Source organism: Haemorhous mexicanus, chromosome 1 (genome assembly GCF_027477595.1).
Source record: "Haemorhous mexicanus isolate bHaeMex1 chromosome 1, bHaeMex1.pri, whole genome shotgun sequence".
NCBI lineage: Eukaryota > Metazoa > Chordata > Aves > Passeriformes > Fringillidae > Haemorhous > Haemorhous mexicanus.
The window spans coordinates 108,584,134-108,597,626 of NC_082341.1; the positions used below are offsets into that span (position 1 = coordinate 108,584,134).

Consider the following 13,493-nt stretch of genomic DNA (forward strand, 5'->3'; position numbering starts at 1 on the left):
AATCCAAATCTGACATCATTCCCAGCAATGACTTTCCAATTTCCACTAGCTTCCATCTCTCCTAGCCTGCTGGGGCATTGGCTGGAATGATGTTTAAACACCAGTTTGATTCAGCTGAAAACTGAATGACATCAGTTGTAGCACTAAGGCTTGTAGTTGTTCTGTGTTGTACTGACAGCATAAGGGAAAGATGCACAGCCCTGGATGCCACGGCTCTGTTGGACAGCTAACCTCATTAAGGCTTTATTGCTTACTTATTTTGTGGTGTACTGGTGCCAGATGAGTATTTTACCCTGTTTTTGGATTAGGAGTGGGTCCAAGCTGAACTATAAAAGTTTCCTGAAAACTTTTAAATGCTTTCAGCTGGAAACCTATATTGCTGTACTCTTGTGATAAATTGATAAAACGCTTCACATGGTTTTGAAAGCGTATTCCACCACTTGAGATCTGTACTTTCAAGAGTGCATAACAGTCAGAAACGAGTTGATGGAGGAAAAAGCAAGTAGTGTAATTGAAGAGTTCATCTTAAAGTGTGATTCTAGCAAAAAAAAAAAGCACCTGCCATATCAAGAGGGATTACAAGATAGGCTTTTGAGGAAGGGGACCCAATAATAACGCATAACTCAAGTTCACTGTCCCCTAAAACGTTCACAGTTAATTTGATGCTTGACAAATTGTGATTTCAGTGTCTGGTGAAGAAGCAATTGACCCTAAAATTGCTGCCTGAAGCTGAACCAACGTTTTCAGTTTCATAACCAGTGTCATGCAAAAATAGTATGTGAAGAGGAACACAGGAAATGCAGAATGTCCCTGTGGTCTTGCTCTTATGTATCTCTCCTCCCCTGACCCAAGCAACTGGCATGTGGTGCAGGCAGTGGATGCTGCTGCAATTCTCAAGGCAATTTACATCTCATTCATTCATTCATCCATCCATCCCATTATGGCATTTTTGGACCTTTTCCCCCCCCTACAAGCCTTCTGAACTGATAATGGCACTCTGCCCCTTATAATGTGTCAAACTTCAACAGCCAACTCTTTTTTTTACTCAGAAGTGTATCTGCATGTTGTCAATGGGCATGCTGTTCTCCTGTCCCCTCCCCATTCTAAATAAACCAGTTCAGCAGCTCTTCTGCACGAATTCTGCCAGCTCTGAGTCATCCATACATTTTTGTTTTGTTCCTTCCTCATGTTTTTGCACACCATGTTTCCCGCCACTCCCACCTACTCAACATCTGCTTTCATGTGACCTCTCATATCCTGATAAATTTGTTAGTGTTAATCTTGCTCCATTCCACCATCAATATCTCACTTTCCTTAATATGAAGTCCTGTGTCTGGTCAGGTGACTCAATGGCCTTTACAGTCCTTGGCAGTACCTTGGAGTCGTGTCTGCTCCAGTGAAAATGTTCTCCCAGTAATTTCAGCTCACCTTGCAGAGGTAAAAGACAGGTAATATCTTGAGGGCAATCTGTGACTACAGTCACACTGACAGTAATGGGGCATGGTTGCAGCTCTGGGGAAGGACTGGGGTACACAAGACTGACAAGAGAAATCAGAAATGAAGGCAAATCTTTTGCAATCTCTTTTCCCTTTCCTCTCCAATATTCTTTACATGAAGGGACTGGAATGGCTCCTACTGTAAATGCACTCCTACAAAAACAGCAACAACAACAAAAAAAAGTTGTTTGCTAGCAAAGTGGTAAATATGTGAGCAATTATCTTCACTTTTTCTGCAGCCCTTCGTGCTGTCTTATTAATGGGCCATGAAGGCTGAGGAGGAGGTAACTCATCAGCCATTATCCATCGAGTGGGGGGGAGCTGCAAATTAGTTGCTGGTGCCAGTTTCGTTTTTTTTGACACCAACAGATAATTTGCCTTCATATGGCATGAAGATTTATGAGATTTATGGAGGTGAAAATGAAAGTCTCTTAACTGGGACCCAGCAGAAGGGCATTAAGTTGTGAGGATGACTGTTCCTGAACAGTTGGTTTGGAGAATTTGGATGGTTGAAACATATGAACTGAGAAGATACATCCCAGTCTGTTGGAAGGGATTGCAATGTTTGCAATGGCCTTTGGCTTTTTGACATCTTTTCAGCCTTGTCCTGGTGATCAATCTGATGGTCACAGAGCTGCTGGGAGATGATGACAGCATGTCCTTCATTGCCTCCTTTCCTTCCACCACAGGCTTCTGCACTCTCCTCGCCTGCTCATCTGTGCTCAGGACCTTGTGCACTTCCTGAACTTGCACATGCAATTGATTTCTCTAGTCAAAAGAAGAGTATGCCTTTGTCTGCCCTTACAAACACACATGCAGTTTGTTTATGTAAACCCATAGCAATTGGCATTTTGTACCTATCTCTTTGAAGCACTTTGTCTCCAAAGGATTAATAATTTAAAAAAAAAAAACCCAACCAAACAGAAAAGCAAAAAAAAACCCGAATGCTAAATTGGTCGAGTGTTTTAGAACAGTTGCCAAAAGAAATCAATGCTGAGCCTGGGAAAGCTGTAAAATTCTTTCTTGGGTTTTTATTAGTAGGAGAGAAGTGACACACACTGAGTTTGGTCACTTAGACACTGTTCAAAGTCCAAATTGAAAAAAAAAGTTATTTCAGCTTGGGTGTTCTTGATGGTTTGCAGATGTGTAATAGTGCATAGATACTCAGCCGTGGGGTAGGCTGCAGGCCCCCTTAATTGCAAAGAATAAATTACCAATCCCCCATCCTTGACTGAGGATTCTGAAACTGAGCAGTTGCTGTGGTTGCTTTGCCTTACTTCCTTGCCAAATGTTACATCTCCTCATCAAGGATTTCAAAATGTCAGCAGTATAAGAGAAAATAATATACCTTTTTCTGTTTGTGATATTGCACACCTATTGCTGCCTGATGGGGGAAGTACAGTAGAAGAGGGGTTTTTTTTCTGAAAAAGACGTTTTCCCCCCTCACAAAATGTTCCTTCAGCCTTGACAGATCTTTATTAGACTGTAATTATTATTCTTTTATTACCATTGATATTGTGGGGGTCTTTTATTTCTTTCTAGGGTAAATTGGAGAGTGGAGGGTTGTTTATGTTCAGTCCATTTAATGAGTTACCTGAAACTGTCTTGTAATGCAGACTTAACAGAAAGCAGTAGTGTTGTATTTGTTCATTGAATCTCAAGAGGTTTTTTTCTCTTTTTCTCTTCCTTTTCCTGCTGATGGCTATGACTGTGCTGAAACCATGGACTTCATAAACTGGATGAACGGCTGCCTCCTGGAATATGGACTATTTTGGTGAGTCTGCAAAATGAATTTCACTTACTTCTGCTTGCTTGGGAGAAAGAGGAAGGATGTTATGTATTGGAAGTTGTGCTTGATGAAAGCTAAGGCTGTTTTTGCAGTGCTGGTTTTGTCAATGCAATAGGCACAGCTTACTAAATTTCAAATTATTTTTGATGGAGTGGGATTTTTTTTCCTTGTTCTGTTTTATCACTGGCAAAGGTGAAGGAATTAACATGCTCTGGATTAATTTGAAATAGTGTCATGTTATGAGATTGAGTGTTATTGTCTTCATAATAACTTTTAAATTACTTTTCTGTAAGACATGCTGTGAAGCAACAGCTTAGAACATTTTAATTTTTCTTTTCTTACTTATTCAGTTGTTTCTGCAAACAGTTCAGACAGAAGATTCATTGGGTGGCTTTTTAGAAAAGCACTGTGTCGTTTTCCTTACTGTTGCTAATACCAATGTTGCCTGTGGTGTGAACTTTTAAGAGATGATGCATTGATGATGTGTTTGTATTAAATACTGTAGAAGAATTTTCCATGAAAAGGCCTTCCATCCCAAGTAGTCTCTGGTGAGGTTTCTTTTTTTAAAATTAAAAAAGCTCTAAGCTCTGTCAGGGTCACACTCTTTCCTTGTGTGCAGACACCAGACCTGCAGAATATTCTTTTGGGAGCATCTGCTGTTGCTCCCTGAGGAGGAGGTTTTGGCACTTTGGCATTTTCAATAAAGGTGACTGGACAGCTGCAGGGAAAACATTTGCTTTGAATATATCAACCTGGGGGTCTGCTCCAGGAGCATGGTTGGACGTGGTAGTATTTACCCAGTGATGTCTGTGGGAGTAAAAAAGCTGCCTCTGAGCACTGAGGGGAGGTTGGCAGCTTAGCAGCCCTGGGATTTATCTCTGAGCTATTTAGACCTAGCAGGAGTGGCTCGTTACTACTAATAGGTTTAATTAGGGAAAACATCTTGCTTCACCTCTCACTCCTGTGTTGACAGCCTCCCTTATGCACAGCCTTAAGTTTTGAGGGACAAGACAGATGTGATTTGGGAGCGGGGTTGGCTGTCCCATCCCAGGGTGAGGGGAGCGCTCCTGGTGCTGTGGTGGCCCTGTCCTGGGTAATGCGGGGGAGTGAGCATAGGGCTGGCACTGGCTACTTGCTGACAGATTGTGGCTGAGTTTAGCTGGTACACACCCCTTCGGGGGGGAGGGGGAAGGTTGACGTTGGCTCTCTCTCCCTCTCCTCCTTCTTTTTCAGTCTCTTGAGTGTGCACAGTCTGCGTCACCTGCATTCTTGCACTGGTGCAAAGAGCCTGAGACCAAAAGATGGACATGAAACTTAAGAATTTCTTATCAGGGACAGATTTAGAGAAAATTTGAGATGAAGCCTGATAGTTTATTTTTGAGCATTTCTGAAGTATTGTTGCTTAATCCTTTTTATTGATCCTTAGCTTATGCTGGGAAGCTCCTGTCTCAGGGCAATTTCCAGAGTCCTGGAGGATAATGGCATTAATCACATACCATGTGACCTTTTAGGCAGAATGAACATTTGTTGCACTGCTGCATTTAGCTTCGCTCTTAGTTCTGGTTCTGTCTTTTACTCCTCAGCTGCATGGCTTAAGAGTGCAGTTAAGAAACCTTCTGCATGACTGGTACGTGGTAATTTGGTGACTGAGTAGCAGCAAGGTCTGTAAGGCAACTGCTGCTTTGGATTGCTGTCCTTTGATGTGCTAAGGAGCCTTGAGGAGCCTGAGAGAGCAATAGCTTCTGGGGCCAGGAAGCAATGCATATTTACTGTGATGGACACACTGCTCAAAACTCTTTGAGTCTGAAAACTAGCAGAATGCATTCCTCATAGCTTTGCTCCAGCATGTATGTTGCTTTTTTGGCCTGTTTTGGAATCTGCATGAATAATTAGCTCTCTTGTTGCACCTATATAAAGAGATGCTTCTTCGATATCTGGAAATGCAGTAATGAGTGCTGAAGTGCTGCCATCACCATGGCACATCAGGGAAAGTTTGATGTGATCACATGGGTGAGCTTTCCACCCAAGTTTTATTCTTAGATTTGTTTTTCACTTTCACTCTGATTTGGTTATATTTGAATTTTTGGCAAATGCTGTTAGCAAAGTTAAAATCTGAAACAGCAATCTAAATCACAGATCACAGAACTAAGTGTACTTTGCATAAACAGATAAATAGCAGAGCTAGAAGAATAAGGAGTGCTTTCTTTCCACTGAAAGAGTGACATCATTGCAAGCTCTTCTCAGTGGTGGAAGGCCAAGAGACAGTGGATACCAGCTGAAATGAGAGAAGATCACACTGGTTACAAGGGTAAACTGTTTTCACTCTGAGGACAGACAGCTGGGACACAGGTTGCCTGGGGAGGCTGTGCAGTCTCCACCGCTGGGAGTTTTCAGGACCTGACTGAACAAAGCCCTGGGCTGGATCTCACAGCTGGCCCTACTTGGAGCAGAAGCCTGGACCTTGTGAGCCTCCTCCTAGCCTGAATAATTTGTGATCCATTAAAAAACCACTTGAATTTAGAGGGATCTTTATGCTGGGAAAAAGAGTAAAACTGGAAGAGTCAAGTGGCATGGTCATGGAGGGTGTTGTGATGACAGCTAGCTGGTGGTGGTTGCTCTAAGATGAAAAGGGATGTAGCATCTGGAGTGCTGTCTGGGACTGTCTGTGAAGGTTTGTTGCTTTTAGTTTTTAATTCAGCAAAGCAATTAAAACCTGACACTTGCTGCTTCTGAAGAAGCTCTATGTTCTTTGGTTTATGCCAATGGTAGCTGTATAACTAATTTCTAAAATTTTGGAAATAATCAGTTGACTCTTATTTATGTTGGTTAACATACCACTTACTTTGTGGGAAGAGATTTCAGGAGAAAGTTCTTAATGCAGAAGGCTTCCAGTCTTTCAGGGATTTTTTGTTTAGTTGGTTGGTTTTTGTTTTTTTTTTTTTAAGAGATTGATATATGGCTATTTGCATTCCTTCCAAAATTGTGTGGGAGTACAAATAGGAGGCGGATGAAAATCTGTGGGTTGCTCAGACTGAACGTGAGCCAGCTCCCCAAAGTGATGTAGGTGCTTATGGGTGGTTATGTGAAGCCAAACAGTGTTTCTGTAGAGGGGGAGCAAAGTGGTCAAGGTACTGGCACAGCCTTGCAGGGTGAAAAAGGTGAACCTATAAAGAGGAGTGTGGATGTGTCAGAGATGACCACAGCGCCTTTGGAGGACCAAAGCACTGCTAATGGTTTATACAACCCTCCAAGTGTGTTTTGCTCTGTGTTTTCAGGGAGATGGCCTGCAACATGGGAGTTAGTCTGGCAAACACTTGAAAGAAAGCAGAAAATGTCTGCTTTTGGGTTTTTTTGCTTGATTTTTGTTTCTCCAAGAAGGGCATTAGTTTAACTTACAGATTAACTTTACTCCTTTGTGTTTGTGAACGTGGAAAGCAACAGTTAGTAAGTCCAAATGGGATTTTAAAAGTTTTTGCTTATTTTTGCACTTTTTTAACCACTATTCTGCTTCCATCCACATACTTAGTGAACTGTCATTCTTGCCAGTCATGCCCTAGCTGTGATGGGATGCAGTCAGTGGGTGAGCTCCCAGCTGGGCCAGAGTTTCATCTCTTTCATGTTCTGAGACTGAAAGCCATCAGGATTATTGCTGTGAGAAACTGAAAGCTTTAGATTTTAGGCTTAACTTTACTTCGTCTGTAGCCACTCTGCTCCACATGTGTGAACAGTGTTTTCAGAGTTACACTTGTGTAACTGTAGTGGCTTTGTGTCCACTTTCCCTACAGCATCAGATACTACACTGGGTAATTTGCCTTTTCTTTTAATTTCTTTTATACAAATGCAAAGCCTTTTCATTTGTTCTTCTCTGTGTTTTTTCCATAGCTGGTTATTTTCAGCTGTTGCATGGATAATAGTGCTGATGAACAAGTATTTAGTCTGACATATAAAAGCATCGCCGTAAAGAAAATGAAGCAGGGAAAATTACAGTGGCAAAGGTTCCTAAATTATAGATGTATAGGAAGATTGTGATAAGGAAGTAGTTAAACATTGCTATTTAGTCAAACCTACAACTGTGGCTGGTACTTTGATTGTCTCCTACTTTTGCTGACATTTAATTTGGCTGGTTGGTGAGATATTCTTCCTGCTAATAAAGTCCCTGTTTTATTGAACCAGAAGCTTGTGGAAGTACATGGGTGTGTTCTCCCCAGATGGTTTTAGGTCAAGAGTGAAACAATTGCTAATTGTTTTCAGATTTACTTGTAAAAAAAATGTTAAAGGTGCTTGCTATTAGGTGCTTACCCACTGTTAAGAAAAATAAACAAAACCAAGACACAAATCAATCTTCCCATCTGGGACCAGATATGAGTCCAGTTTAGATATACTGGAAGGCAAAGGTAATAAGACAGAACGAGGATATTCACAGACTGAAGTATCAATGTTTGAGCAGGCTGTGTGCTTGCTACAGCTGCAAAGCCCATTGCTTTTATGGCTGCAGTATGTTTGCTCAAAGCCCCAGCTCTGACAAACACATGTGATCATCATCCCGTGTGTGCTTTTTGTGGGGTCGAGCAGCCACTTGTCAGCGTGATGGTGAGTACAAGCCACCATCTCCTAGCAGCAGGTCTCATGTTTGAAGAGCTTTACTTGCTTTTAGAACATCCCAGCCGTAACCTGCAAGAACACAAAGACTGTCTTTCATCCGCAGGGACATGGGACCAAGCAAGTGCTCTATGTAGGCTTTTCACAGAAATAAGGAGTGAGTAGGGCCCTTTAGGGAAAAAGAAAACTTCCACTGATCATTATAGATACTGTATTTTCCCTTCTGGAAATAGCCATTAGGCTCTGTGTTGGTGGTAGGTCATAACTTTCCTTTGTCTCTCCTCCCAGCCAGTTTATAAAATGCCCTAAGGCAAGCAGGGTTACTGTGGTTAATTTTGTTTGAACAGGATGGATCACTGTGAGCAAAAGGTACCTTTTGGTGGTAAAGATAACTGCCTTTGTGCTTATCTTAACCTCGATGAAGCTATTACCGTAGGTTTGTTAGGAAAAGAATGAGGTGAAGGCAGTGTCCTGGACTGAGCAAAGGCTAAAGCAATCAGTGATAGCTCGGCTGTCAGCAGAATTGCACTGCTGGCAGTCGGGTCTGAGGCTTTGCACAACTTTATTGTCTGCTTGGCTCCCAGCTGTTCCTGCGAGCGTGTCCTTCAATAAGCTAAAGAAGGGCTAAGTGTTGTCTGCCTGCAATTTCTGCCTGCCCTTTGCATTGTGTGGCCAGTCCAGAGTGGGGCCAAAATACTGCAGAACTGGCAGTTATTTGTGGTGGAGCCTGAGATAAGTGGGTTTATCCAGTATCCATGAGGCAGCTCAGTTTGGATCTTGGCAACTTGGCTCCTTTTTCTTTCTCACCAGAATAGTTGTGCTGGGGTTTGGTGTTGTTGCGTCCTATTTTTAACACCAACGCTCGCTTATCTCTTGCTGAATGTGTGGAATGTTTCATTTGAGAGAGGAGGCATTTTATCAACTGTCACAAATGAGCCTTCTTGCTAGAGCTAATTCAAACCAACTGAAAAAGGATTCTTCCTATTTAATTTTAATTTACATGTGGAAAATTTTCATGCAGTTGGAATCCGTACAGTTTATTGTCAAAATAAAGAGATGTGAGACCTGGCCATAGTTCTCTCAACCCAGCATTTTGTTTGTCATATGGTATTACAAAAATTCATGTGTGCCTAATTTATTTCATGTATTTTGGGTGTTTTACACCTAACTGTTATATCTGTAGAGGAATAAAAATTCCTTTGCAGTTTCCTGGTATTGAAGACTGTCCCTTTATGCAGAGAGATAATTGCTGGACAGTATGCATTTTTGCATTAAGGACAGTCACTGCAGCTGTTTGAGTCCTGTCATGTTAATGCATGAGCAGATATCGAAATAAGCTGTAAGAGTTTGCTGCAAGGAGAGCTTTCATTTTTCAGTCTTGGGAAGTGGGCTCCATCTAGTGTTTAATTTAAAGATTAGACTCCAGATGCTTTTCTTAAACGCCCTTGCAGTGTGGAGAAAGGACACAGAGGAGGAATTGTGATAGGCATTGCTTTTTCTAATGATTGTCTAGAATGGGACTTTTTCCTGTACAGCCAGTATGGGAATGGAACCTGAAGCACTGCATCTGTTTTACATGTGCACATGAAGCTAAAATAATTCTTTTATGAAATAACACATGGATAAAAAGAAATTAAACTAGCATGGCAATGATGTGATCCTGGAATATTTTGTGGTTAGTTCCTCTCACAGTGTTTGATGTGGCATGTTGGAAACCAGCCTGCTCATCTATAAAAATCAAAATTAGAAAACTAATTGTGGGGTTCTTTTACAAAGTAATGAATTTTGAAATCTGTATTGGGTACTAAGATCCAGTCAACAGAATATCTTCCAATATGTAATGCTTCAATAAAGAAGCCTGTGGGATTCCAACCTCTATAGTTTTCTCAGTATTTCAGTTTTTGTAATATTTAACCCTCTCTCAAATACTAATTTTTTATTAAAAATTATATTGCATTCTGAACTATTTTTAATTAAAATAGCATAGTATTTGATAGTTAATCTATCATGTCTCCAGTGCCCTGATAATAAATGCTGTGAAACAGAGACAAGAAGCACCAATAATTTTTTTCTTTTTTTTTTTGAAATGGAAACAACTTGAGAAAGTTTTTAAGTGCTTAAGACTGAATGCAGATTTACTTACTACTCCATACTGAAGAAGCAGGAACTCAGAATTTTGGTCAAGAGGGCTCAACAGCAAACCTGCAGAGAGGAAAACCTGGGCTGTCTGACAACTGATTCATTATTAGTACAGTTTTGTGCTGTTGTGATTTTTCCCACTCCTTAAAAGGACATTTGGGGCCACTTAAACAAGCTTGTACCCTGAGCAATCTGGCACTTCGCAGCATTTTGAGACTGATGAGGAAAGAGGCAGGCGGGCATCGTGGCTGGGCTGAGTGTGACTGAAGCGGCCTGAGCCACCAGCCCCTCGCTCCCTGCCTGCATGGGGGTGTTGCAGACCTCTGCCCTTACTCAAAGACAAGCTGGGGCTGTGAGTGTTGCCCTTGTGTTGCTCCCGTGTTGCTCGCATTGCGGCTGCAGAGCTGGCTGCGCTTGCGAGGCGGAGGAGATCCCCCACGCAAATCCCCAGACAACTCTTGGCTTATTTTCCACCACTTGCCTGAGAAGTGTGGAGCAGGGGCTGGGATCCAGGCCTGAGTCATTGGCAAAGAGCCTGTTGTTGTTTCATCTGTAAAATATTTGGGGTCTGGGCTTTCCACTTGACACTTGTGAGCCAAGTGCGGACAAAGTTGTGGGAAACATCTGGTGCCAGGAGGGGGTGGTGAGATGGTACCTTGGACATGTGAAAATGGGGAGCTGGGCCTGCCCACATGTCTGCAGTGTTGGGGGAAGGATTGGAGCTGAAGAGGACAGTCATGGAAGTGGGATGTGGGTGATGAAACCCCCTGGGCATGGGGCACCACTGCCAAGCCCTGGAGCCTCCCGGTGTTGGGCTGTGCTGGTTTCATTTGGCTGAGGAAGGCAGCCAGAAGTTTGGGGGGAGCTTAAGTATGTATACATACACACACTTTCTTGACAGCTCGTCGTTTGTTGTTGTTGCTTTTGTTGCCTTCTTTTTTTTTTTTTTTTGTTTTGGTTTGGGTTGTTTTTGGTTTTTTTTTGTTTAAGCTTTTGAGACACTGGCGTACTTGGCAACCTCTAAATTTCCCCTGTAGGTGTAAACTTGGTCTCTCAACCTCACAAGAGATGATGGCATTGGAGTAGACATCTGGATTTCTTTTACTAATGCTGTCTTCTGAAAAGAAGAAAAAAAAAAATCCAACATTTCATTATCTTGTTGAGTTTTTTAAAATATAAAATACCCCATTTTTAAATTCAGTTTAATTTTCCATGTTACTTAATTTCCCACTTATTCTAGAAGTGAAGGACAATGAAAGCAAACATGTTTGTGTTGCTTGAGGCTTCTGCGTCTTGTGGTAATCCAGTAGATCACTAATATTTTGTGAGGTTTGTGTTTATTAGTTACCTATGTAGAAGCTGTGGTTATATTTCAATTTCTAAACAAATTTGGAAATACCTGCATTTTCCTTAAATACTTTTGTCCCTTTAAACAAAATGAAATCTGGGCCAAATCTAAACTGCTGCTGTACCTTTAAAATGTATTTGTAAGGTTGCAGACCAAAAGAGCAAGGCAGTATTATTTTTTTTTTTTGGTCTGCCATCAACTCAAACCCTGTAGGACACACAAATGCCCTTTTCATGGTAACCAACACCGCACTTTGAGCTGAGGTCAAAGTGGCCTCAAAGGTCCTACAGATGGCTTTTGTTGTCGCCCACCAGGTAACAGGATGGGACACTTCACTCACACTGTTGCTTGGAATCTGTGAGAGGTGAGCTGTGAACCTCTGCTTGTCACGTCCAACACCGCTGGGATCACAGTGGTGGTCTCTCATGACCAATGGTTTGCTGCTGGCCGAGGAGAGAAGGTCCCAAAGTAGTTGTCCTTTTCCCCCAACATGGCCTCATGGCACAACTGCTCCAGCACTTCCTGGTTGTGTCCAAGAGAGAATGTGCTAAAGCTCTATAGAGGAGGAAAAACCTGAGAAATTCTGGATTTAGCCATGAGGACCGACAGCAGGCATTGTGGTGGTGGCACCAGGGGAAGCTTGTAAGTGCTGTGGGTTGCTGCATCTACCAGGTCCCTCTGCTAAGCATAGAAGAGACAAAAGGAACAAAGCAAATGCCAGACAGTCCCTGTGCACTGCAAAATGGCAAAACTGAGGGTAATCTAGACAAGAGATGCTCTGCTGTACTTGGAGAGCTGTTGCAGAGTTTGAGACAGGAATTGAAAAGGAAAGCAAAATCTTGAGAACATGAGGTTGGAAAGGTGGTTCCAATACATGAAAACTGGGTTTGGAGCTTTCTTATCATTCATGTTGCACTGTTAGAGAAGTAAAATGCTAACACAGAGATGGAATGGAAAAGAGCAAAAATAATTAATGGTTTGAAGTAGTGCAGGTCATGAAGATGATGTAATTATTCCTAACCTATTTAACCTGAAAGAAAAAGAAAGCTATAAATAAAAGGGTTGGGAGGAAGAGGAGAAAACGTTTGGCTATTAAGATAATTTAACTATTTTAGACTTGGTACCTCTAAGTAAAATTATGGAATAAAATAATTTTTCATCTAACTGTTCTTTTTTAAGGTAGAGTTCACAAATACACAGTGCTGTAGCAGACAGTTGGCATCAGCTAATTGATGTGTGGGGTAGTGTATTTTGAGAGAGAGAATACACTAATACATCAATTAATTAGACTAAGGGTGCTAAGATCCTTAATTTAGACCAGAGGTATTTTTGAGGTGCGTAGATGTGGAACTTAAGGATGTGGTTTAGCACCGGATTGGGCAGCGGTAGGTTAACAGTTGGACTCAGTGGTCTTGGAGATCTTTTCCACCATAGACCATTCTGCAATCAGCATTTCACACTGTGGTCTGATCAGGTCCTGTCTGTTAATGTTCCTCAGCATGGCGGGCACAGCACCTGTGTCACAGTAGATGTATGTTCACCTCTCTTGCACCTTCCTCCCTTTTCCACACACAAACTTGAACCTGCTGGCCGGGGAGCTGGACCCAGCTAGCACCTACAGTGTTGCATTGATTTTGGTTACCTGACTTGAACTCCTTTCTTGCTCTGCTGGGGATTGATGTCTTTGGTAGCTGCACAACCTCTTGGGTCTGTGCCATGGTAGCATGTGACATTGGAAGTTTATGAGCCAGAAATGTGCTGCTAAAAGGACATTCATTTAAACTGAAGGAAGAGAAATAGGGAAGGAAACTCTACTGTCCTGAGATTGAGGATTGGTTTCATAACCTAAACCATTGCTTTTATCGTTAAATTTTCTTTTTAGTTGGAAAAGAGATGTTATCATCCTCCTTCTTAATGTGCCCGTAAGAAATTATAACACACATCGTTGTACTGTAGCTCTGTTCTCATGAGTTTGATGTTGTGAAATGTCTTGCTTTTGGTTTCTTCTATGCTGAGACCTAAATCATTTCTGAAGGAAAGCTTGCACTAATTTGTAGACATGAAATTGGTACAAATTTGCCTTTTATTGCTGACGTCATTTCTTCCCTGTCTGACCTCATTC

General features: G+C 41.8%; 1 protein-coding gene across 1 annotated transcript in view; it reads left to right on the top strand.

Moving 5' to 3' along the window:
- Positions 1 to 3,146: 3,146 nt before the first annotated feature.
- The window catches only part of EPB41L3 (erythrocyte membrane protein band 4.1 like 3), a 136,109-nt gene continuing 125,762 nt past the window's right edge, over positions 3,147 to 13,493 (top strand). Inside the window, exon 1 of the mRNA XM_059858488.1 lies at positions 3,147 to 3,270. The gene's annotated coding sequence lies outside the window, so the exon portion shown is untranslated. The remainder of the gene's footprint in view (positions 3,271 to 13,493) is intronic.